This window comes from Dendrobates tinctorius, unplaced genomic scaffold (genome assembly GCF_039654945.1).
Source record: "Dendrobates tinctorius isolate UK_male_01 unplaced genomic scaffold, ASM3965494v1 ptg000030l, whole genome shotgun sequence".
NCBI lineage: Eukaryota > Metazoa > Chordata > Amphibia > Anura > Dendrobatidae > Dendrobates > Dendrobates tinctorius.
This window is the reverse complement of record NW_027361698.1, coordinates 44,513,993-44,538,677: the sequence shown is the minus strand read 5'-3', so window position 1 is coordinate 44,538,677 and position 24,685 is coordinate 44,513,993. Positions and strand designations below refer to the sequence as shown.

The 24,685-nt window shown below is 43.4% G+C and overlaps 1 pseudogene; it reads right to left on the bottom strand.

Annotated features, from left to right (window-relative positions):
- The window catches only part of LOC141086081 (uncharacterized), a 76,703-nt pseudogene that overhangs the window by 12,165 nt on the left and 39,853 nt on the right, over positions 1 to 24,685 (bottom strand).

The window sequence follows — 24,685 nt, the reverse complement described above, 5'->3', positions numbered from 1 at the left end:
CCTGTGTCTCCAAGCTGCGCCTGCTTGCCCTGTGTCGCCAAGCCGCTCCTGCTTGCCCTGTGTCTCCAAGCTGTGCCTGCTTGCCCTGTGTCTCAGCCATACCAGCCTGCCCTGTATCTCAGCCGTGCCTGCCGTGCCCACCTGCCTGCCTGTCACTGGCCCCTGACCAAGTGTCCTGTCCCCGAGTGGGATCAGCAGTCACAGTCAGACACCACCCTGGAGTGGCACCTGGCAGCTGCCTGCCGCACAACCCTGAGCTCACCATTGGAGGCTCCAGAGAAGACCAAGGCAGATGTCTTAGTCATGCCCTTTCCAGGGTAGTCTGGTCTGTGGCAGAGTGGGGCCACAACCCCCCGGCTCGCGCAAATCAGCCAAGACACGAGCGTGACACATAGTGGAGCAGTCTGATGGGTAATCTGCGAGGGTAGCGTCGAGCATTTCACCACTCTGATGGTGACAGGCTGAGGTAGCATAACCAAGGGGATTGCGTGCCAAAGGGTGAAGGTTGAGGACATAAAATTACCCTCCGCTCTGGAATATACGCAAACCTCTACCACCAGAGTGGAGGAACTGAACTCTAGCATCCCCTTGAAGGTTAACTTGAAGGAGAATGGTGAGGTGTCTTGTAGGCCTCCTCCTATTTCCACTAGACGTGGGCGTTTCTCTGAGCGCTGTGGGCATCTATTGGCTAAGTGACCAGACTGTCGGCAATGGAAACGGGCTGTGGAGGTTCGAGCAGAGCGGGACTTAGAGCCTGTCCGAGGCACCTACATAGCCACCTACGGCTCGGACGCTCGATCGGGTGGTTCCAGAGGTTTAGAGAAGGTTGGTGCCAACCTAAACCTCTGTCTGGACTGGGAGCGCTCCTACCCTCGCTCTAAGAAGTGGAGATTAATGCGGGTGGAGATGGTAATAAGCTCCTCCAGAGTGACGGGAACCTCCCAAGTGGCCAGGGAGTCCTTAACATGGTCAGCCAAACCCCTCCAAAAAATTGGTTTAAGGGCCTTGTCTGACCATTCCAACTTGGAAGCCAGCGTCCGAAAATGGATGGCATACTGGTTGACCGGGGATGAACCCTGTGTCAGAGCCAACAACTGGAGCGCAGTACCGTGTGTGACCCGTGGTCTGCTTCAGAGAGACAGGAACTGAGAGGCTCTCTGTATCACGGGGTCACCACGCTCCCCCAGTGGAGTGGCCCACTCCAGAGCCCTGCCAGCCAAAAGGGAAATGATGAATCCCACCTTAGCCAGCTTAGAGGGGAATCGCGCAGCCAGCAGCTCTAACCGAACAGCGCACTGGCTCACAAAGCCCCTGCAGGAGGCACTATCGCCCGAGAACTTCTGGGGCAGCGGGAGGCGGGATAACATCGGTGCAAGGATAATAGTGGGGACACCGGAGACAGCTTCCGCGGCTGCCTGGACAGCGACCGCAGTAACATCCGCTGCTGAGGTTGAACGCTCGAGAGCCGCCAACCTGCCCTGCAGCTGCCGGATGTGCTGCAGTAGTTGCTGTTCGTCCACCATTACTAGCTAGACCCTGGCGCTAGTATAATGTTAGGGCTGGTGGAACACACCAAATAATAAAATAATAGGTCTGTTCACAGCCCGGGGTCCACCGTGCAAGGGTGGTAAACTGCTGCTTAGTAATGGCGGAAGTATAAAGCAGTATACAAAAGGTCACACGTGGGTTAACGTCACCCAGTGTGAACAGGGCGATCTCTGTTACCTCACAGGTTTAGCTCACACAGCTCGGCCACTGAGCGCACAGAATGCGGTCACAGAACTCTGCCCCAAGGACACGGGGTCAGAGTCCCTCTAGACCTTCTGAGCGCGCGGTGTCGCACCTGCGGACGCCACTATAGACGCTGACTATGGTGGAGTGCCAAGCACGTGCACCGTGGCGTGCAGAGCCACCGGTGGACACCGATGCCAGTCTCAGACTCTGCCTCTACCTATACCTAAGCCTGGGCGCTTAACAGGCTAGGCTGCACAACACATGCGTACCAAGGGTAGGGGTTTCTTAATGAGTCATTTACCAGAGACATTCATACATGCATACAACACTCACTCCTCATAGTCTGGTAATGCAGTCTATACTAGCACATGGCCAAGCGGCCATGCGGACCTTTTATAGCAGCGTCCTTCCGGGACCTTCCTGATGGTCCATTCCAAGCTGGAGAAGGACCTGAGCATGTGATCTCCGATCTCCAATGAGATCGTCCCACGGGCATGCTCAGTGGACCGAAAGGAGGACTTAGTCCCTGGAGCAGCTCGCTGCTGACCAGAATGCATTGCTATAGCTGGACCAGAGGTGACAGCAGCAACCAAACCCACAGAGCTGGTCTGAGCAGAGCGCTGGGATCGATGAGTCTGCTGAGCAGCCTCCTCTGTGGCCGGAGAGGAATGGGAGACTGCCGAATGCAAGGCTTGGGATTCCCGCTGTGCAGCAACAGGAACCCATCGCCTAACAGTAGGCATGTTTACCATTGCAAATAATCGGGAATAAACATTTCTGTAAAAGCTTGTTTGGCGAGTATTGCTCGAGTAAAAGGGTCTTTACTACCATGGGCTATGCTCAAAACGGGCATAAAAATTTCTTGATAAGTTCCACCCCTAAAAGTCCTCTTTTTAATTGTTTTAATTACTATAATAACTCAAAGACATTTGCCACAATATCAGGAAACCGGCAAATACTTACACACATTCCAGTCATCATGGCCGAAATAAAACCAATGATGGAAAGGAATAGGAAACCAAATCCAATTAATAGACTCCGACCTTCGACTTGAAACCATTTCCAACACAGGTAGATACCAAGGACGCAGTTGATGCACATGGTAAACAGAAATCCAACAAAATGTGTTCTGTAAAGAGAATATTCCAGATTAATGACAAGTATTAGCATTGCTTGTAAGATCTGGGATTTACCTGAAACACTTCTCAGAACTATAAATCATTTTCTGATAAACAGAGGACAAACCTATTTTCTTGTGCTCTGGGGTCTTACATAAAACTTAAAGGAAACCCAGCTCAGGAATGTAAAATAAGCGCTTCCTGCATTAGCATTACTCAGACTGAGAAATCAATGAAGGAAGTTGAAGATTTATTGCGTTTCATACTATAAACCTCACAGCTTAATGTGAATGAAAGAATATCCAAACCTATTGCGCTGACCGACATCATTGTAGACGTAAGGACAGTAGTGATCGAAATGAGTCACACAGCGGTTTGTCACGCGACAGTGCTTTGAACGCAAAGGCTTCACAAGATGACAGGTATGACACAGTTGGCTTAGAGGGTTTTTACCATTTCTCCAGTCATTAAAATTGATAGCCTACAAGAAAACATTATTCGTTATTAAAAATCATCAGTTGATTATTAACACTGAATGTCACATTCCTGCAGGATAAAAAATGGAGAACAAGAGAATCGTCCATGGGCCCTGGGATCACGTTCAGAGGTGTCCATATCGTTGGACTTGGCAGCTGCTATGGGGCCACTGAGTCCAGTAGAACAAGATAAGTCAGACAATGTTTGGCCTATTTCCTCCCCAATCCAAAATAAACAGGAAGGCCAAGTATGCACACAATGTTTGGCGGATTTTGTGAGCAGGATTTTTAACAATTTTGGTGTCTTGGCATTTTGGCAGCTGTTAGACCTCATTCAGTCGGTTTATTTGATGTACAAGAAAAACGTAGTGAGTTTCATCAGTCTGGTCAGAGTTTCATTAGTTTTTCACTGATGAGAAAATAAAAAGTTTCTCCACCTTCTCCCGTCAGTAGTGTTGAGCGATACCGTCCGATACTTAAAAGTATCGTATCGGATGGTATCGGCCGATCTAAAAAAAATATCGGGTATCGCCGATTCCGATACCAGAAGTCCCATTCAAGTCTATGGGACTTCCGGTATCGGAATAAGAAAAACCCTATTTTTGCCTTGTACAGCCTCTCTGGGGTCTGTACGGGCCTTTCGGGGGGCTGTGCCGGCCTGCCGGGGGGTCTGTGCAGGCTCCGGTGGTCTGTGCAGGCCTGCCGGTGGTCTGTGCAGGCTCCGGTGGTCTGTGCAGGCCTGCCGGGGGTTGTGCCGGCCTGCCGGTGGTCTGTGCAGGCTCCGGGGGTCTGTGCCGGCCTGCCGGGGGGCTGTGCCGGCCTGCCGGTGGTCTGTGCAGGCTCCGGGGGTCTGTGCCGGCCTGCCGGGGGGGCTGTGCCGGCCTGCCGGTGGTCTGTGCAGGCTCCGGGGGTCTGTGCCGGCCTGCCGGGGAGCTGTGCTGGCCTGCCGGGGAGCTGTGCAGGCTCCGGTGGTCTGTGCCGACCTGCCGGGGGGCTGTGCAGGCACCGGGGGTCTGTGCAGGCATCGTCCGATGGGACCACAAGTCCCATCGGGCGATGCCTGCTACCATGACAGTGATTGACACATTAGCCAATGATGGGACAGTAGTAGTCCCATCATCCGGCTAATGTGTTGAATGTAAAAAAAAAAAAATAAATTTACATGCTACATACATACAACATGCATACTACATATATACTACATGTAACATACATACTACATATATACTACATGCAACATGCATACTACATACATGCTACATACTACATGCATGCTACATACATGCTACATACTACATACACACTACATACATAATACATATATACTACAAGCATGCAACATACATACAACATATATACTACATGCATGCAACATGCATACTACATATATACTATATATACTACATGTAACATACATACTACATATATACTACATGCTACATACATGCAACATACATACTACATACATGCTACATACATACTACATACATAATACATATATACTACATGCATGCAACATACATACAACATATATACTACATGCATGCAACATGCATACTACATATATACTACATACATGCAACATGCATACTACATATATACTATATATACTACATGTAACATACATACTACATATATACTACATGCTACATACATGCAACATACACACTGCATGCTACATACATGCAACATACATACTACATACATGCTACATACATACACACTACATGCTACATACATGCAACATACATACTACATACATGCTACATACTACATACATGCTACATACATACTACATATATACCACATGCATGCAACATGCATACTACATATATACTGCATATATACTGCATGCATGCAACATACATATATACTACATACAATACATACATATAGACATACAGTACATATAACATAGAGTACATACTCACCGTCACTTGTCACTTTGATCCCCGAAGCCATTGTCCCCTTGAGGAATAAATATCAAAATAAAAAAACACCAATATACTTACCCCGATCCGCAGAAGTCCACGAGGGTCCCACGTCCATCTTGCGTGGAGAACAGCAGCATCAGCTGATGCTACCGTTCTCTACCAGCTCCAGGAATACAATGACGGAAGGTAGGTATCCTTCCGCACTGTATTCCTCCACCACTTTAAAAAAAAGTCCCTAGTCTCACTTTATGCCATTGCTGCGTGGGAAAATGCGTTCATAGATTGCAAAATGGTTATGATGGAAGAAAGGATTGTATATCATAGTCCTTATTTAACCCCTTCGGCGCCAGGGTATTGAGCTCATGGATACAGTAGGCCTCTCTTCTTTTTAATATATTGATCCGGTTGCCCCCCCTGCGTGATGGATGAATTTGTTCTATAACTTGAAACTTTAGTTGTGCAATAGTGTGTCCAGCAGTGATGAAATGATGAGGGACCGGAAGGAGCATATTTTTACATCTGATAGTAGATTTATGTTTGGATATCCGATCCCTTATATGCTGTGTAGTTTCCCCCACATATAGTAAGCCACAAGGGCATTTAATGATATATATCACAAAAGAGCTATCACAGGTATAATACTCTCTAATGTCATATTTTCTGCCTGTGTGGGGATGATGAAAGGTATGTCCTTTCTGAATGTTATTGCACTGTGTGCATTGAAGGCAAGGGAAGGTACCCTGGCGCCGAAGGGGTTAAATAAGGACTATGATATACAATCCTTTCTTCCATCATTCCATCATAACCATTTTGCAATCTATGAACTAATCTATGGGCTATCATATGATATTATTATTGGGATACGAGGCGGTATGGTCTATATGATAAACATACTATGTATTTAAACTTGCATACCGTATACTAATGTGTTTTCATCTCTATTTCAGAACCAACAATTGTGAATTGTCTTGAAATCACCGTCACCAGAGCACTGTACTTTCTCTACATTATTCTCTGGCACCTCCTGTAACTACGTTCTAGCGGTTACTACTAGAGTTGAGCGATACCATCCGATACTTCAAAGTATCGTATCGGATGGTATCGGCCGATCTTTAAAAAAAGTATCGGTATCGCCGATTCCGATACCGGAAGTCCCATTCAAGTCTATGGGACTTCCGGTATCGGAATAAGAAAAACCCTTTCCTGCCCTTGTACAGCCTCTCTGGGGTCTGTACGGGCCTTTCGGGGGGCTGTGCCGGCCTGCCAGGGGGTCTGTGCAGGCTCCGGTGGTCTGTGCCGGCCTGCCGGTGGTCTGTGCAGGCTCCGGGGGGCTGTGCCGGCCTGCCGGGGGGCTGTGCCGGCCTGCCGGGGGGCTGTGCCGGCCTGCCAGGGGGTCTGTGCAGGCTCCGGTGGTCTGTGCCGGCCTGCCGGTGGTCTGTGCAGGCTCCGGGGGGCTGTGCCGGCCTGCCGGGGGGCTGTGCCGGCCTGCCGGTGGTCTGTGCAGGCTCCGGGGGTCTGTGCAGGCATCGTCCGATGGGACTACAAGTCCCATCGGGCGATGCCTGCTACCATGACAGTGATTGACACATTAGCCAATGATGGGACAGTAGTAGTCCCATCATCCGGTTAATGTGTTAAATGTAAAGAAAAAAAAAAAAAATTACATGCTACATTCATACTACATACTACATACATGCTACATTCATACTACATGCAACATACATACTACATATATACTACATGCATGCTACATACATACTACATATATACTACATGCATGCTACATACATACTACATGCATGCTACATACATACTACATACATGCTACATATATACTACATACATACTACATATATACTACATACATGCTACATATATACTACATGCATGCTACATACATACTACATATATACTACATGCATGCTACATACATACTACATGCTACATGCATGCTACATACATACTACATACATGCTACATATATACTACATACATGCTACATATATACTACATGCATGCTACATACATACTACATATATACTACATGCATGCTACATACATACTACATGCTACATGCATGCTACATACATACTACATACATGCTACATATATACTACATACATACTACATACATACCACATACATACTACATGCATGCTACATATATACTACATGCATGCTACATACATACTACATATATACTACATGCATGCTACATACATACTACATGCTACATGCATGCTACATACATACTACATACATGCTACATATATACTACATACATACTACATATATACTACATGCATGCTACATATATACTACATACATACTACATATATACTACATGCATGCTACATATATACTACATACATACTACATATATACTACATACATGCTACATACATACTACATATATACTACATGCATGCTACATATATACTACATGCTACATACATACCACATACATACTACATACATGCTACATATATACTACATGCATGCTACATACATACTACATATATACTACATGCATGCTACATACATACTACATGCTACATGCATGCTACATACATACTACATACATACTACATGCTACATACATACCACATATATACTACATACATACAATACATTCATACAATACATACATAGACATACAGTACATATAACATAGAGTAACATACTTACCAATACTTGTCACATTGTTCCCCGAAGCCATTGTCGTCTACGGAATAAATATTAACATAACAAACCACAAAAATACTCACCCACGATCCGAAGCAGTCCACGAGTGTGTCCCACGACGATCTTGGGTAGAGAACTGCAGCATCAGCTGATGCTGCCGTTCTCTACGGGCTGCAGGAATCCAATGACGGAAGGTAGGTATCCTTCCGCACTGTATTCCTCCGCCACTTAAAAAAAAAAAGTCCCTAGTCTCACTTTATGCCATTGCTGTGTGGGAAATTCCCACGCAGCAATGGCATAAAGTGAGACTAGGGACTTTTTTTTTTTTAAGTGGCGGAGGAATACAGTGCGGAAGGATACCTACCTTCCGTCATTGGATTCCTGCAGCCCGTAGAGAACGGCAGCATCATCTGATGCTGCAGTTCTCTACCCAAGATCGTCGTGGGACACACTCGTGGACTGCTTCGGATCGTGGGTGAGTATTTTTGTGGTTTGTTATGTTAATATTTATTCCGGAAAGACAATGGCTTCGGGGAACAATGTGACAAGTATTGGTAAGTATGTTACTCTATGTTATATGTACTGTATGTCTATGTATGTATTGTATGAATGTATTGTATGTATGTAGTATATATGTGGTATGTATGTAGCATGTAGTATGTATGTAGTATGTATGTAGCATGCATGTAGCATGTAGTATGTATGTAGCATGCATGTAGTATATATGTAGTATGTATGTAGCATGCATGTAGTATATATGTAGCATGCATGTAGTATATATGTAGCATGTATGTAGTATGTATGTGGTATGTATGTAGCATGTAGTATATATGTAGCATGCATGTAGTATATATGTAGTATGTATGTAGTATGTATGTAGCATGTATGTAGTATATATGTAGCATGCATGTAGTATATATGTAGCATGCATGTAGTATATATGTAGCATGCATGTAGTATATATGTAGTATGTATGTAGTATATATGTAGCATGTATGTAGTATGTATGTAGCATGCATGTAGCATGTAGTATGTATGTAGCATGCATGTAGTATATATGTAGTATGTATGTAGCATGCATGTAGTATATATGTAGCATGCATGTGGTATGTATGTAGCATGTAGTATATATGTAGCATGCATGTAGTATGTATGTAGTATGTATGTAGTATGTATGTAGCATGCAGTATGTATGTAGTATGTATGTAGTATATATGTAGTATGTATGTAGCATGCATGTAGTATGTATGTAGCATGTATGTAGTATGTATGTAGTATATATGTAGTATGTATGTAGCATGTAGTATGTATGTAGTATTTTTTTTTTTTTTTTTAACATTTAACACATTAGCCGGATGATGGGACTACTACTGTCCCATCATTGGCTAATGTGTCAATCACTGTCATGGTAGCAGGCATCGCCCGATGGGACTTGTAGTCCCATCGGACGATGCTTGCACAGACCCCCGGACATCAGCACAGCCCCCCGGCAGGCCGGCACAGCCCCCCGGCAGGCCGGTACAGACCCCCACAGGGTGCACAGCCCCCCGGCAGGCCGGCACAGCCCCCCGGCAGGCCGGTACAGACCCCCACAGGGTGCACAGCCCCCCGGCAGGCCGGCACAGCCCCCCGGCAGGCCGGCAGAGACCCCGGGCAGTCCACACAGCCCCCCGGCAGGCCGGCACAGCCCCCCGGCAGGCCGGCAGAGACCCCCGGAAGGCCCGAAATGACGGCGCATCATGATGCGCACACACCGCGCATCATGATGACGTCAGGCCGTCAATCAACTGAACTTCCGATTCCGATGCCGAATTCCGATATTGAAAAAATATCGGAAGTCGGTATCGGAATTCCGATACAGCAAGTATCGGCCGATACCCGATACTTGCGGTATCGGAATGCTCAACACTAGTTACTACGGTAACCTAGTCATCACCTTGTATCTCCTCTCAATCCATCCTACTCATTAGTATTCATACACACACACTGGCGTCTCTTATCTACGCCCCCTTCTTGTCATAGTTCAGTGCCTGGAGCGCACAATGATGTTAGTGGAACGCACGCCAGGCTCACTTCCGGTTGCGCACTTCCGGTCCGCGCTCCTTCACTCAGCCTCCACTTTTCTCAGGGATATAAACCCTGATGCTCCCCAATCACTTAGCGCCATTGACTTGTGGCGGATACCACGTCCATTTACCATTTATAAGCAACGGTAAGCCCTTATGGATACTTAGTTTATCTATACTTTGATATGGGACCCTTTTCATTAGCTCCATATATTCCTTTTTTTGCAGAGAAACGGCCTCTTGTGCCTCCTCATTTATCGGTATGTAATCTGGGTATGTTAAATACTCCCACCATTCAGTGTACCTTAAGTCCTATAATAATACCCTTCTCCCATAGGATTTCTAGAATTATGCCCAGTTATCTTTGAGCTCACAGTACAGCCTCACGGTATGTTTCTCTCTTACTCAGTAGACCTTGGTTTCCACTACTATTCCCTTTTCATATACACCTTACACATATGTGCATTAATGTTTTTGATGTCTCTGCATATGCTTATGATCAATTCTGTTCGAGCGACCCAGTTTTTGTATATACTTTCTTTGTATCTATGTTTATTGCTGTTTTTTTATTTATTTATTTTTTTGTTTCATGCCTACAGTACACTGATGAAGGTCATAGACCGAAACGTCTATTTGTATGTACTGTACTTTATTAAATTCCATCACTTTTCTGCATCAGAATCCACTAGTGTGTGCCAAGTTTTTGTATATCACGAGTCACGGATTGGGATCCTACTTGAGCACCACCAATACCACAGGGTTGTGCCAACGGTTTTGTTTAATTATAAGAACATGATATGCCACTCCCAGAAGGCATTGTATAAGACGGGCAGAATCTGTACACAGGCAGAGAAAAAGAAAGTGTTTAGTCGGCATTATATTGAAATACATCTCTAAAAACACAGGGATATGCTGCATAATTAGGAGAAAACTCAACTGCAACTATATCAGGGTACATTTGTTGAAATCTGTCACCAGGTTTTTGCTGCCTAATCTGAAAACAGCATAATGTAAAGACAGAAATCCTGATTCCAGTGATGTTTCATTTACTGCGCTGCTTGCTGCAGTTTTAATAAAATAATTGTTTTATCACCAGGAGATTATCACTAGAGGATTACTTAACCAGCTGCCAGGTATTCTAACCACGCCCCTACTACTGATTGGCAGCTTTTTGCTTATGCACAGTGTACACAGAAATCTGCCAATCAGTGATAGGGGTGGGGTTATACAGAGATCAGCATTCAGAGAACTGGTAGATCTGCACCAGATAAAAAATTGTGATAATATAAAAAATACACAGCAGCGCAGTAAGTGATACATTGCTGTAATCAGTCTCAGCCCTGACACCATGCTATTCTCAGATTGCTCAGATTGCTTAGCGAAAATCTGGTGACAGATTACTTTAAACCCCTTACCAACAACCACTGTTAGGGTGTGTGTACATGCTGCGGATTCTGCTGCGATTCCGCAGCGGATTTGGACCTGCGGATCTGCAGCAGTTTCTGCTGCAGTGTACAGTACAGTTATTCCCTATGGGAAATGGAAACCGCAGTGCAGATGCTTTGGAATTTTCCGTGCGGATTTTCTGTGGTTTCTAAACCGCAGAAAGAATTGACATATCAATTCTTTCTGCGGATTCCGCAGCGGTTTACCATCTGGTCCATTGTGGAGATGGTAAAACCGCAGGATAATCCACAGGTCTTTTGACCTGCAGATTCATCTGCGGATTTTGAAAATCTGCGCGGATCAATCCGCAGCAGATTCCGCAGCGTGTGCACACAGCCTTACATGCACAGTGCAAGTTAGTAACGGGTGTATGGAGCAGGCTCAAGGGGTGTCCCAGTCCCATATCTGGCAAATAATGGCTGACACACAGCCATAGCCTGTCTCTAAAAGCCACAGGTGGAGTAGAGCTCTGCCCGCGAATATTAACCGGATAAATGCCACTGTCAATCTCAGACAGAGTCATTAACTCCACACTGGCATTGGTGCACACCATACTTTGCGCCCCCGGGAAACTATGATGGGACGCAAATACCGTATATACTCGAATATAAGTCGAGTTTTTCAGCCCCCTTTTTGGGCTGAAAAAGACCCCCCTCGACTTATATTCGGGTCACGGTTCAAACTTACCTGGTCCCCGTCGTCTCCGCGTTCCCCGGTACGTGTCTGCGGTCCCCTGCAGCCTGTCAGTGTCCCGGCGGCGGTGGCGGCGTTACAAGTCGCTGTGCGCCGCTCTCTCCCGTCCTCCGGTAGTGACGTGCAGGGGGCGCGATGACGTGGATAGCCCGCGCCCTCTGCCTGAGTCACTGAAGAGTCGGTAACGCTCAGGAGCAGCTGTCAGCAACGGAGGTGAGTATATAGTGGTTTTTTTTTTAAATTCCAGCAGGGGCAGCAGCAACATGATAGGATTACCGGTACCGGTAATCCTATCACTTGGCCAGTAAATCATGCACTGTGCAGCATTTATGGGGCATACCTGTTGTGCAGCATTACGGTATTTGGGCCACCATTACTCACTGTGCAGCATTTATGGGGGCATACCTGTTGTGCAGCATTACGGTATTTGGGCCACCATTACTCACTGTGCAGCATTTATGGGGGCATACCTGTTGTGCAGCATTACGGTATTTGGGCCACCATTACTCACTGTGCAGCACTTATGGGGGCATACCTGTTGTGCAGCATTACGGTATTTGGGCCACCATTACTCACTGTGCAGCATTTATGGGGGCATACCTGTTGTGCAGCATTATGGCATTTGGGCCACCATTACTCACCAGTATCTTCGGCAATTCCCACCCTAGACTTATACTCGAGTCAATAAGTTTTCCTAGGTTTTTGAGGCAAAATTAGGGGGGTCGACTTATACTCGGATCGACTTATACTCGAGCATATACGGTAGGTTGCTATGAGGTCTGTCGAAGACCTCTGTGTCTGTTAACATTGAGCTCCTTAGAAATCCAGCCTGTGGCTGGGCCTGAAAGGAGACCCTGTTTTTTGGTATATACAAGCAATTCTGTCATATTGCTGTATATAGTACAAGTGAATAGACGATCACAGGTTCAAGTCCCCTAAGGTTACTGGATTAACAAAGTACGGTAAAAAAAAAAAATTCTAAAAAATATGAAAAAAAACATAACAGTCCTTTTCCCTCATTACAAATAAAGGTAATAAAAACAATAATATAAATAGTTGCCACAACACCACAAAAAAAAGCTGTAAGAAGCTAACAATTTGTCATGTTTACATCAAAATATAAACATGTATCAATAAAAACCTTGTCTTTCCCAGCAAAAAACAAGCCCTCACATAGCTCTATTGACAGAAAAAATGAAAACTTTATGGGTCTGGGAAAATAGCGACACAATAAAAAAAAAATCTTTTTTCAAATTTTTTTTTTAGCACTAAAATAATAAAATTTTGGTATTGCTTTAATCATACTGATGAGTCCAGTCGTACTGCCAGGTCATTTTTACCATAAAATATACACCATTAAAGCAATTTCCCAAAAACTATGTCAGAATTGCATAAATTTCTCTGCACTTGGAATTGCTTTTCCATTTTCCAGTACAGTATATGGTAAAATATATGGTGTCATTCAAAAGTACAAAACACGAGCCCCCAAACATCTCTGTGGACGGAAAAATAATGGAAGAAGGAAAAAACAAAAATGTACGTATATTTCATTTTGATGTCGAGACGCAGTGATATAAGAAAATTACACTGCGCAACAAATTTCAGGGAAGTTCTTGTCCCCTGAGAAATGTTATTGTATCTTATAGATTTTGATATGCTGAACACAAATGTGTGCTAAAAAAGTCTGTATCACGTAAGGTTTTTAACCCCTTCATGAGCGGAGCTTTTTTCAATTTTTCATTTTTCGCTCCCCTTCTTTCAAGAGCCATAACTTTTTTATTTTTCTGTCAAGTCTGAAGGCTTATTTTTTGTGAGACGAGTTGTACTTTTGAACGACACCATTGGTTTTACCATGTCGTGTACTACAAAACGGGAAAAAAATTCCAAGTGCAGTGAAATTGCAAAAAAAGTGCAATCCCACATTTGTTTTTGTTTGGCTTTTTTGCTAGGTTCACTTCGGGTCATGTTCGCATCCAAGAGCACCAAACAACCCTAAGACGTCGTTGCAAAAGGTTAAACTGTCGACATGGTTGAAAAATTGATTAAGGTCTTCTTGACGACTGCGAAACAGAACTCTTGTTCCTGGTAATAAGAGTGGCGACAAAATTTCAAAAATTTGTAAAAAAAAATAAAAAAATTTGCTTGTGTAGCATTTTTCCGAGACCCATAACGTTTTAAATTTTCAGGATATGGGGTTTATTTTTTGTGCCCTGAAATGACATTTTTATTCATACCACTTTGGGGTAGATGCTATGTAACTGTACATCACATGTTAATGAGGAGTTAAAACACAATATTGACACAATAGGGCACATCTGTTCAAATAACATTACCTTAAAAATGTATGTAGGGTAGCCCCAAAAGAATAGATTGCCATAAAAGAATAGTATGGGGACTTTTGATTTGCCTGGACGACCACAAAGCCATGAACTGCAAAGAAAAGTAAATTATCTTTATTAAATGGAATCTTTCATGATGATCTGTCATGATAATCAACTCTACGCCTTCAAAAAACATCCTTATATGATCATATAGCTCTCTGAAAGATGAGATAATTTGTTCCTTTGAAACAAAAAAAAACACGCGTTGCTCTATATGCAAGTGAGGTTGAACTACTCTTGAATGTGCATGAACGGAGCTTTTCCTTAGCCTCTGTCTTTCTCTTCCTATACCTTTTGCCTACTTGTGTACTTGTGTACTCAAATCAGTGAGCCATCAGTCAAGCAGAGTAAGGCCTTAAGCCCCGTTACACACTGCGATATCGCTAGCAATATCGCTTTAAAGTCACCGATTTTGTGACGTGCTAGCGATATCGCTGCATGTGATACTTACCTCCGACCGGCTCCCCCACTGGTTATCGCTGATCGCGCGAGAAGCTGCTGGACCATTCCTCGTCGGTCACTTCCTGCGGCGCTTCCTGCTGTGACGACGAGCGACGTGTGGAGCTGGGCGGGAGGACGCAGGATCGCCGCGTCTGACAGGTAAGTAGCGACCGCCGACCGCTGCTATGTCGCTGGTGAGATCTGCCTGAGTGGCAGCTCACTAGCGACCACCTAGCGATGTACCAGCGATCCTCACCGCGTCATATCGCTAGTCGGGATCGCTGGTGCATCGCTAGGTGTAACGGTACCCTTAGCCAGCTGCCTCATCCTCCTAGCTAGACTTGGCATGCTGCCTCATGCCTAGGCTTGGTCTGCTGTCCAATGGTTAAGTCTGCTGCCTCATGCTGATCTGTCCATTTCTTAGGCAGATATTAGCTACTCACAAATGGCTCCCTTACAAAATCCAGCTGCTGCAGCATCTCAATGAGGATGACCCAGATCGGCACCCTGAATTTGCAGAATGGGCAAAACAAAAATTGGAACAGGACCCTCAGTTTACACAGAACATTATGTTCAGTGATGAGGCAAACTTTTTTGGGTGGGGCATATATATGGATACACCTAAATAAAATGGGAATGGTGACAGTTTTAGGATGTCTTGCATTGAAATCTGCTGCAATGGCCCGGGTACTGCGTTCACCAGACAACACAATTTCTATTTGCTCCTCATGTGTTAACCTCTGCAACATGTCAATGACTGTAAACAAAGAGAAACTTGTAAATAACTCATGAAAGAATAAAGTTACATTAAAACCATGCACACCATTGTTTTTCTTGTGAAATTCTCGATAAGTGTGATGTGTCACATGATCCTCTTCCCATTGGAAAAAATAATGTTGGATCCAAAATGGCCGACTTCAAAATGGTCGCCATGGTCACCACCCATCTTGAAAAGTTTCCCCCCTCCCATATACTAAAGTGCCACAAACAGGAAGTTGATATCACCAACCATTCCCATTTTATTTAGGTGTATCCATATACCTGGCCCACTGTGTATACTCTTCAACATGGGTTAATTTGTTTGCTATCGTCTGTCCATGAAATATTTGCATGGGAAATGGGACAGGAAACTATGCTGACGTCTGTCAAAGTCCTGTCAATGAGCAAACTGAAACAAAATCTGGAGAGAGCAGTTCAGTTTATGTTCTTAATTTGGAGTCAGAGAACGTGCTATTCTGCTCTAGTGCTGAGGAGTGTAGGACTCAATGGGTGAATTAAAGCTTCTTACAGTCCAGCACTTTCTGCAAAGTTATCCTTGGTAAGATAAATAACTTTTGGAAAAACTGAAGTAAGACTGTTCTAACCGTTATGCAAGAATAAGATGAGAAATCCATTAGGTGTTTTTTTTTTTTTAACTTTTTTACTACAATTTGGGACTTGTCATATAAATATTCTAAAATCAGGTTGTGTCCCTGTGTTATATGCTTGTGTAAGGAGTATACTAAGGGTGCTCTTGTAGATATAGTCATTTGTCAAGTTTCTTTTTTATTGGTTCTGCATCTTAAATGTTATGTATAATCATCATTCAGTTGGATTTTCGCTGTCTTTTTTCCAGAGAATTAACTGGATATGAGTTTGGATTTGTCTGCCAATCTCCATGACTGAATGATGTTAAAGTAATGAACTAGATCGATTAAAACATAAAATATAGTCTCTTAATTATCTGTAAATGTATGAATGGATATTTCTGTTCATTTTCTGTTTGTTGTGGAAGACTTTGTGTCTACCCAGCTTTAGAGTACATACATGCTGTAGTAAGGGTTTCTACTGTTGCTCTCTCCCACTTGGCAACATTTTCTGACTGAAGAGGCTCTAGCCTCGGTAGACCTCTACACGGCTATATAATTATTAGGCAATTTGTAATCTATATTCTTTCATATTTAAGGTCTTTACTACCTAGCCAAGAAGTGGAGTACTTCAATGCATGCGATGGAGCACTGTCTAGCATAAAAATGGTTTTCTTGAAAGATGCTTTCAGAGTTTTTCTTGTACCACTGCTTGAAGAAAGTGTCTTCTAAAAGACAGCAGTATGTTTGGAAGTTAATTTTATGTCAATCTTCAACCCCAAAAAAGGTCCAACTAGCTCATCTTTGACCTTTCCCAGCTCACTGGTATTATTAGAGAGGCCCAGCACTGCAGTACTTTACTCTGCCCTCAACTGGACAGAGAAGTATGCCTGCACAGGAGCGCGATGCCGGGGAGCAATGAAGCAACAGGAGGGTGGCATCGCAAGAAGATGGGAGGCACCAGACCAAGACCTGCAACACCCATCGGACCGGACCACACCAGACCACCCCCTCCCCGGGTGAGAATAGTAAAACTTATTTTTCTTATCTTGCAGGTCGGACCGGGGGCTTATCTACAGGATTATAGAATGCTGTAGATAAGCCCTGAAAGGCGGTGGCCGCATCTTATATCGGCCAAAACTGCTGACAGGTTCGCTGTAATGATATACTGACGCCTTGATCATGAAACAGGTGCACCCAAGCACCCACTTTTGTATATGAAATAAAGGTTTATTTCTCTGCCACTAAAAATGTACACTGCTTGTATGATTTTTATATGGGCTAGGTCCCCCGTACCAATTTGTAATTAGTTTCATTTTGGGTGTGATAGACTCCCTTTAACTGGCATGGCAAGTTAACAGAAAATCCAGAGAACAGTCATTGACAAATTTTCATAGTAACCAGATAATCTTATTGTTTACCAATAATTTTTTTTCTCACTTTTAAAATTCCAACAATTTACTTTCATTTTTTGGCTGACAACTACCTAAAGTGTGCAACTATTTATAACAACTGTCAGAAACAGTAGGACAGTGAAAGATGTAATATAAAATATCAATCACCTCCAGCTGAAAGTTGCATGTAGATTTTTTGAATGAATAACAGAGTTTTGTAGAAAAGAAATGATTTGCTTTGATTTCCGTGCCCTAGCTAGGCGCAATGGAGTATTTCTATTGTTATCTTCACTTTCCAGGTCAACACCATCCTACATATGAAAAGAAAGTTTTCTGGTTTTACAAATTAAAATATCTCACACAACAAAGATGATAAAAAAATAACACTGTATGAACAAACATTACAAATTTAGTAGTGTGTTAATACAAGAATTAACCAATTTGATCATTAAGTATCTACATTTTATAAATATACTCTATATGGCTGTAATGCAATTTAGATTTCATGTTTTCAGTGTTTGCATATCCCGTATTTTGCGTATTATAAAACGCACCAGATTATAAATAGGAACATTTTTTTTTAAAATAAAATGGTGTAACTGGTTGGGGTCCCAGTTGGCAGAGTCACTGCTGCAGGAAGGCGGCTGCGGCAGGAGATGCTGCAGACCTCAGGCTGATAGGAGGTGGTGTTCGGCGGAGGTAGAAGTTTGGCAATGATGCAGGCCCCAGGCTGATAGGAGGTGATGTTCGGTGGAGGTAGGAGCGGGACAATGCTGCGGTCCCCAGGCTGGTAGGAGGGGTTGTTTAGCGGTGCGATGGCTTTGGGGAAATGGCTACCGAAGGCGGTGCATCAGGAGATGAGATCTCAATGCCAACCCCCCCACTAGCTTGAGACCTGCAGCAGCGCCCCATTTCTGCTGCCCCTTGAAGCTTCCAACAGAAGCAACGCAGCCGATAATCTACTTTTGGATTAGAAGACGCACCACCATTTTCCCCACAAATTTGAGTGAAAAAAAGTGCATCTTATAATCCAAAAAATATGGTATATTGGTGCGCACAGTGTACTGTACCTATTGTTTTACACACACACACACACTATATATATATATATATATATATATATATATATATATATATATATACAATTGTGGCCAAAAGTATTGACACCCCTGCAATTCTGTCAGTTAATACTCAGTTTCTTCCTGAAAATGATTGCAATCACAAATTCTTTGGTATTATTATCTTCATTTAATTTGTCTTAAATGAAAAAACACAAAAGAGAATGAAGCAAAAAGCAAAACATTGATCATTTCACTCAAAACTCCAAAAATAGGCCAGACAAAAGTATTGGCACCCTCAGCCTAATACTTGGTTGCACAACCTTTAGCCAAAATAACTGCGACCAACCGCTTCCGGTAACCATCAATGAGTTTCTTACAATGCTCTGCTGGAATTTTAGACCATTCTTCTTTTGCAAACTGCTCCAGGTCCCTGATATTAGAAGGGTGCCTTCTCCAAACTGCCATTTTTAGATCTCTCCACAGGTGTTCTATGGGATTCAGGTCTGGACTCATTGCTGGCCACCTTAGAAGTCTCCAGTGCCTTCTCTCAAACCATTTTCTAGTGCTTTTTGAAGTGTGTTTTGGGTCATTGTCCTGCTGGAAGACCCATGACCTCTGAGGGAGACCCAGCTTTCTCACACTGGGCCTTACATTATGCTGCAAAATTTGTTGGTAGTCTTCAGACTTCATAATGCCATGCACACAGTCAAGCAGTCCAGTGCCAGAGGCAGCAAAGCAACCCCAAAACATCAGGGAACCTCTGCCATGTTTGACTGTAGGGACCGTGTTCTTTTCTTTGAATGTCTCTTTTTTTCTCCTGTAAACTCTATGTTGATGCCTTTGCCCAAAAAGCTCTACTTTTGTCTCATCTGACCAGAGAACATTCTTCCAAAACGTTTTAGCCTTTTTCAGGTAAGTTTTGGCAAACTCCAGCCTGGCTTTTTTATGTCTCAGGGTAAGAAGTGGGGTCTTCCTGGGTCTCCTACCATACAGTCCCTTTTCATTCAGACGCCGACGGATAGTACGGGTTGACGCTGTTGTACCCTCGGACTGCAGGGCAGCTTGAACTTGTTTGGATGTTAGTCGAGGTTCTTTATCCCTCATCCGCACAATCTTGCGTTGAAATCTCTTGTCAATTTTTCTTTTCCGTCCACATCTAGGGAGGTTAGCCACAGTGCCATGGGCTTTAAACTTCTTGATGACACTGCGCACGGTAGACACAGGAACATTCAGGTCTTTGGAGATAGACTTGTAGCCTTGAGATTGCTCATGCTTCCTCACAATTTGGTTTCTCAAGTCCTAAGACAGTTCTTTGGTCTTCTTTCTTTTCTCGATGCTCAATGTGGTACACACAAGGACACAGGACAGAGGTTGAGTCAACTTTATTCCACATCATCTGGCTGCAAGTGTGATTTAGTTATTGCCAACACCTGTTAGGTGCCACAGGTTAGTTACAGGTGCTGTTAATTACACAAATTAGAGAAGCATCACATGATTTTTCGAACAGTGCCAATACTTTTGTCCACCCTCTTTTTTATGTTTGGTGTGGAATTATATCCAATTTGGCTTTAGGACAATTCTTTTTGTGTTTTTTCATTTAAGACAAATTAAATGTTAAATGAAGATAATAATAACAAAGAATTAGTGTTTGCAATAATTTTTAGGAAGAAACTGAGTATTATCTGACAAAATTGCAGGGGTGTCAATACTTTTGGCCACAACTGTATCTTCAAAAAAAAGAAGGGAGCACTCACAGTGGCTTCAATGGAATGGACGTAATGTGAGTATAATTTTTTTCTCTCAAATAACAGGAGCCTGTGTCCTTTATTTCAATTAAAGGATTTTATTCTGGCTGTGTGTTTATTTCAAAACTTATTATGGGGTTAGTAATGGAGAAGCGTTCTATAGTCACCTCTCCATTACTAACTTGTGGGCTTGAAGTCAGCAGCTATAAAACAGCTGACATCAACCCCACAAATATTACCCCACTTGGCACCGCACAGGGCAAGTGGGAAGAGCTGGGCAAAGCACCAGAGTTCTCGCATCTAATTGATGTGCCTTTTCTGGGGCAACTGCAGATTGCTATTTTTGAGGATGGATGGTCTTAAAGATGCGCACTCAAAAAATAGGTAGCGGTGCTTGCTAGACTGGGATCAGACCCAAGTACAAAGGCATATAATACAAAGCCACACATGAGGGTTCCTTCAAAATATATACTTTTTTATTATTCTGCACACAAGTTCACCACAGTGATAAATGACAGAAGAGTGAAAAAGAAAGCATTTTTATCCAAGCAATTTCTTAATATTTCGACCTGAGCCAAGGTATTTATCAAATTCGGAAGTGTGAGTAGTAGTAGAAATAAGCTGGAGATGACCTGGTACCTCGTAAATGGCAGTGAGATTCCGATGAGAAGGTAAGTATGTAAGTTAATACATTAGTGGTAGTGTGTTGCCTGGTAGCATCAATGGGGCCTGTGTCATCAGGCTATTCATATGATGTCTGCGCAATATGCCCTGCATTCACAGTGGAAGGAGCTGCTATTTTTAGGCTGGGGGGAGGCAATATCCGTGACCCCTTACCAGCAATGGAATACCAGCCCCTAGCTGTCTGCGTCAGCTTGGCTGGTGGTTAAAATGGGGCAAGACCCTACATTGTTTTTTAAAATTATTTATTTAAATCATTAAAAAAAAACAGCGTGCGGATTCTTGATACCCAGCAATGATTAAAGCTGACAGCTGAGGATGCAGACCACAGCTGTCAGTTTTCCCATGCTGGTTATCAAAAATAGAAAAGACCTCATGTCATTTTTTTTCCCAGGCGCCAGCTGATAAATACTCCCATATGCAGTGCCTGCTCTCACTGTTTTCAGCGACAGCAGGGGTAGTACTCTCTCATCAGCTGACGCCTGTGACAGGAGGTAAACTTTTTACTGCTGGTCATGGCTGATGGCTCATGCTGTCTCTGACCACCGGCGGTAGTAATCATACCGCCTTATATGCAGAAGACAGCGTGGCAAAAAATGGATGTTCGGACCCCTGGGTTCGAGTACTGTTCTTGTACCCTAACCAATACTTTCTTTAAATGCTCAGCCGAACCCACCAGACCTGAACATCCAAGGGTTCGCCCATCATTAATTACAATCAGTTTACCCACAGCCATATTTGTTGAGTTTGCTTTGACATTACTAAAGGCTGCATATTTATGCTATATGGCTTGAAAAGGGTTGTATACAGTCCTAGGAGACTTCAGAGAATCATATGCGTTTTTTCACGGCAGTTTGGGGCTTGGGAGTGCTTTTGATTCAAATTGATTTGCTGTCAATTGAAGTTCTGGGCAAAATTCGGAAAAATTGGGGAATTAAATTTAAACATATTATTATCTCTAATTTATGTATTTATACACTCCTCAACATTGAAATCCCAGAATGGAGAGACAAGTTAATGATATGCAAATAATGAAAAAGGACAATTTTTAAAACATCTCCATTTATTCAGTATCGTTTGCTATCAATGAGGCTATTAATGTTCTCTCTAGAATGTTCTTCCACTCTGAATGCACTTGGGCATGCAAATCATCCAGATCCTCTGCTGGCAGCTCTCTACGCGCAACAAGCGACCTGGAGTTGTCGTATGGAAAAACGGCACACTTTGCAGAATCGGACGTACCAATAATTCCACAACCAAATCAATGTAATAATGAGTTGTTAGTGTAACTGGATTGAAAACTACCCTAAATTATGCCACACCACACCATAATCCCATGAGTAGGAATCATGTGACATCTCTCACGAAGGCCACTTCATGTTTCAATGGCCATTTCCATCATTTGTATGTCATTAACGTGTCTATCCATCCTGTGTTTTCCATAATTCCGTGATTTTTATCTTCCCGATGTTGAAATTTCAATGTTGAGGAGTGTATACATTTTATAACTTAACATTGTAGTTAGACACGGATGCAAAAAAAGGCTTTACTTACTTGTTCACATAAAAGCTGAACAGTAGGGAGATTTCCACTTAATACTGCTAAATGTAGTGGGGTCTGTAGAGAAATAAAATGTACAATTAATAAAGTTCACAGCATTAAATCATCATGACTGAAAGCTGAACTCAACATATGAGCCTTGAGTTTCTGCTGTAATTTACTCACACACAGAATCATAGAACGACTTGCTCAATTTTAAAATATTTTTTCATTTGTACTACTAGTTGAACATGTGGGTTGTGGTTTTGTGTGAAAATGATGCTCAATTTTGCTCTGCTTTTTTGTGTTGTCCCAATACACACAAAGGAAATAAATATGTATGTAATAAAACATGGGTAATTGCAATAATTTTCTGGGATAAGTACTTCATTTTCTAGAAAAATTTCAAGGATAGCAACACTTTTGGCCATGACTGTACATGCATATCTACATGGTGGCTGTCAATCATTATTGTAGTGATGCGGAAGAGAAGGCAGTAGGAGTGTTCTGTTTACCGTATATACTTGAGTATAAGCCAACCCGAGTATAAGCCAAGGCACCTAATTTTGCCATGGAAAACTGGGTAAGCTTATTGACTTGAGTATAAGCCGGATATGCATTGTCCCCTTATCCCTGTCCTGGTAAGCATGGCTCCCCCATCGCTGTCCTGGTATGCATGGCTCCCCGGTTCCTGTCACTGTATGCATGGCACCCCGGTCCTTGTCAATGTATGCATGGCTCCCCGTTCCCTGTCATTGTATGCGTGGCTCCCTGGTCCCTGTAATGCTATGCATGGCTCCCCGATCCTTGTCCTGCTATGCATGGCTCCCCGGTTACTTGTCCTGCTATGCATGGCTCCCCCATCCCATCCTGGTATGCATGGATCCTTATCCTCTATCCTACTCACCCACCAGCGTGCTCCCTTGCAGCATCTCGGTGGTCCCGGCATCTTCGCAGCATCTCCATGGTTCCGGCTTCCAGCGCAATCACGTGGCGCTGCTTTTTAAGGTAATGCTTATGAGATCCATGCCTATGGGAGTAGAGACACGTGCATATTCATTACTTTAATAAGCGGCACCACGTGATCACGCCGGAAGAGCTGCTGGTGCCGGAACCATGGAGATGCTGCAAAGACGCCGGGACCACTGAGATGCTGCGAGGGCACGCTGGTGGGTGAGTAGGAAGTCTTCTGGAAGCCGGCGGCTGTCACTGTGCGCTGCTATAAATGAATATTCATTTCTCTTTAGCAGCGGGCACAGTTACAGCCGCCGGCTCCTGCCTCCTGTGACCCGCTGCTCCCCCTCCTCCGCTGGCTTTCGGGACAATTGACTCGTGTATAAGCTGAGGAGGGCGTTTTCAGCACACGAAAATGTGCTGAAAAACTCGGCTTATACACAAGTATATAAGGCAAGTATAAAGTTGACACAAAATTAGGAGTCTGCTGTATTATTTACTTGCTGCTGTTAACACAATATTTTTGTCTAAATTGGCCTAAAAGTACAGTAACCTGTATCCATAAAATGCTGCACTTAAAACAGGCTGCATAGCATGCTGCCAAGTCCACTTTAAATTCCTTCTACACTGTTTGCAGTAAGGGGGTTAAGTTTTCTTTTAAATAAAGCTTATTGAGCTAGACCAAAATTATGTGTAATAGTGCCTGATGTCTTATATGGGGTACAGTATGCCAAAGAATGTCGTCTTGGCCTATGTTTAACAGGTTTAGGCTGATGCATCTCTTAAATATATATTGATTTTTTAACAATGGTAGTCAATAGACATTACTTACATGCATTTGCATTCATACTGGCAGTACATAAAATATTTATATCACCACAAATTAAATATTTCCCAGCAGATGATCATTGCATCATTCAGCCAAAAAATCTGCCTTTAACAGCAGCAAGTGGAGCCAAGCTCTTCCTGCTGCTGTCAACCTCTGACAGCA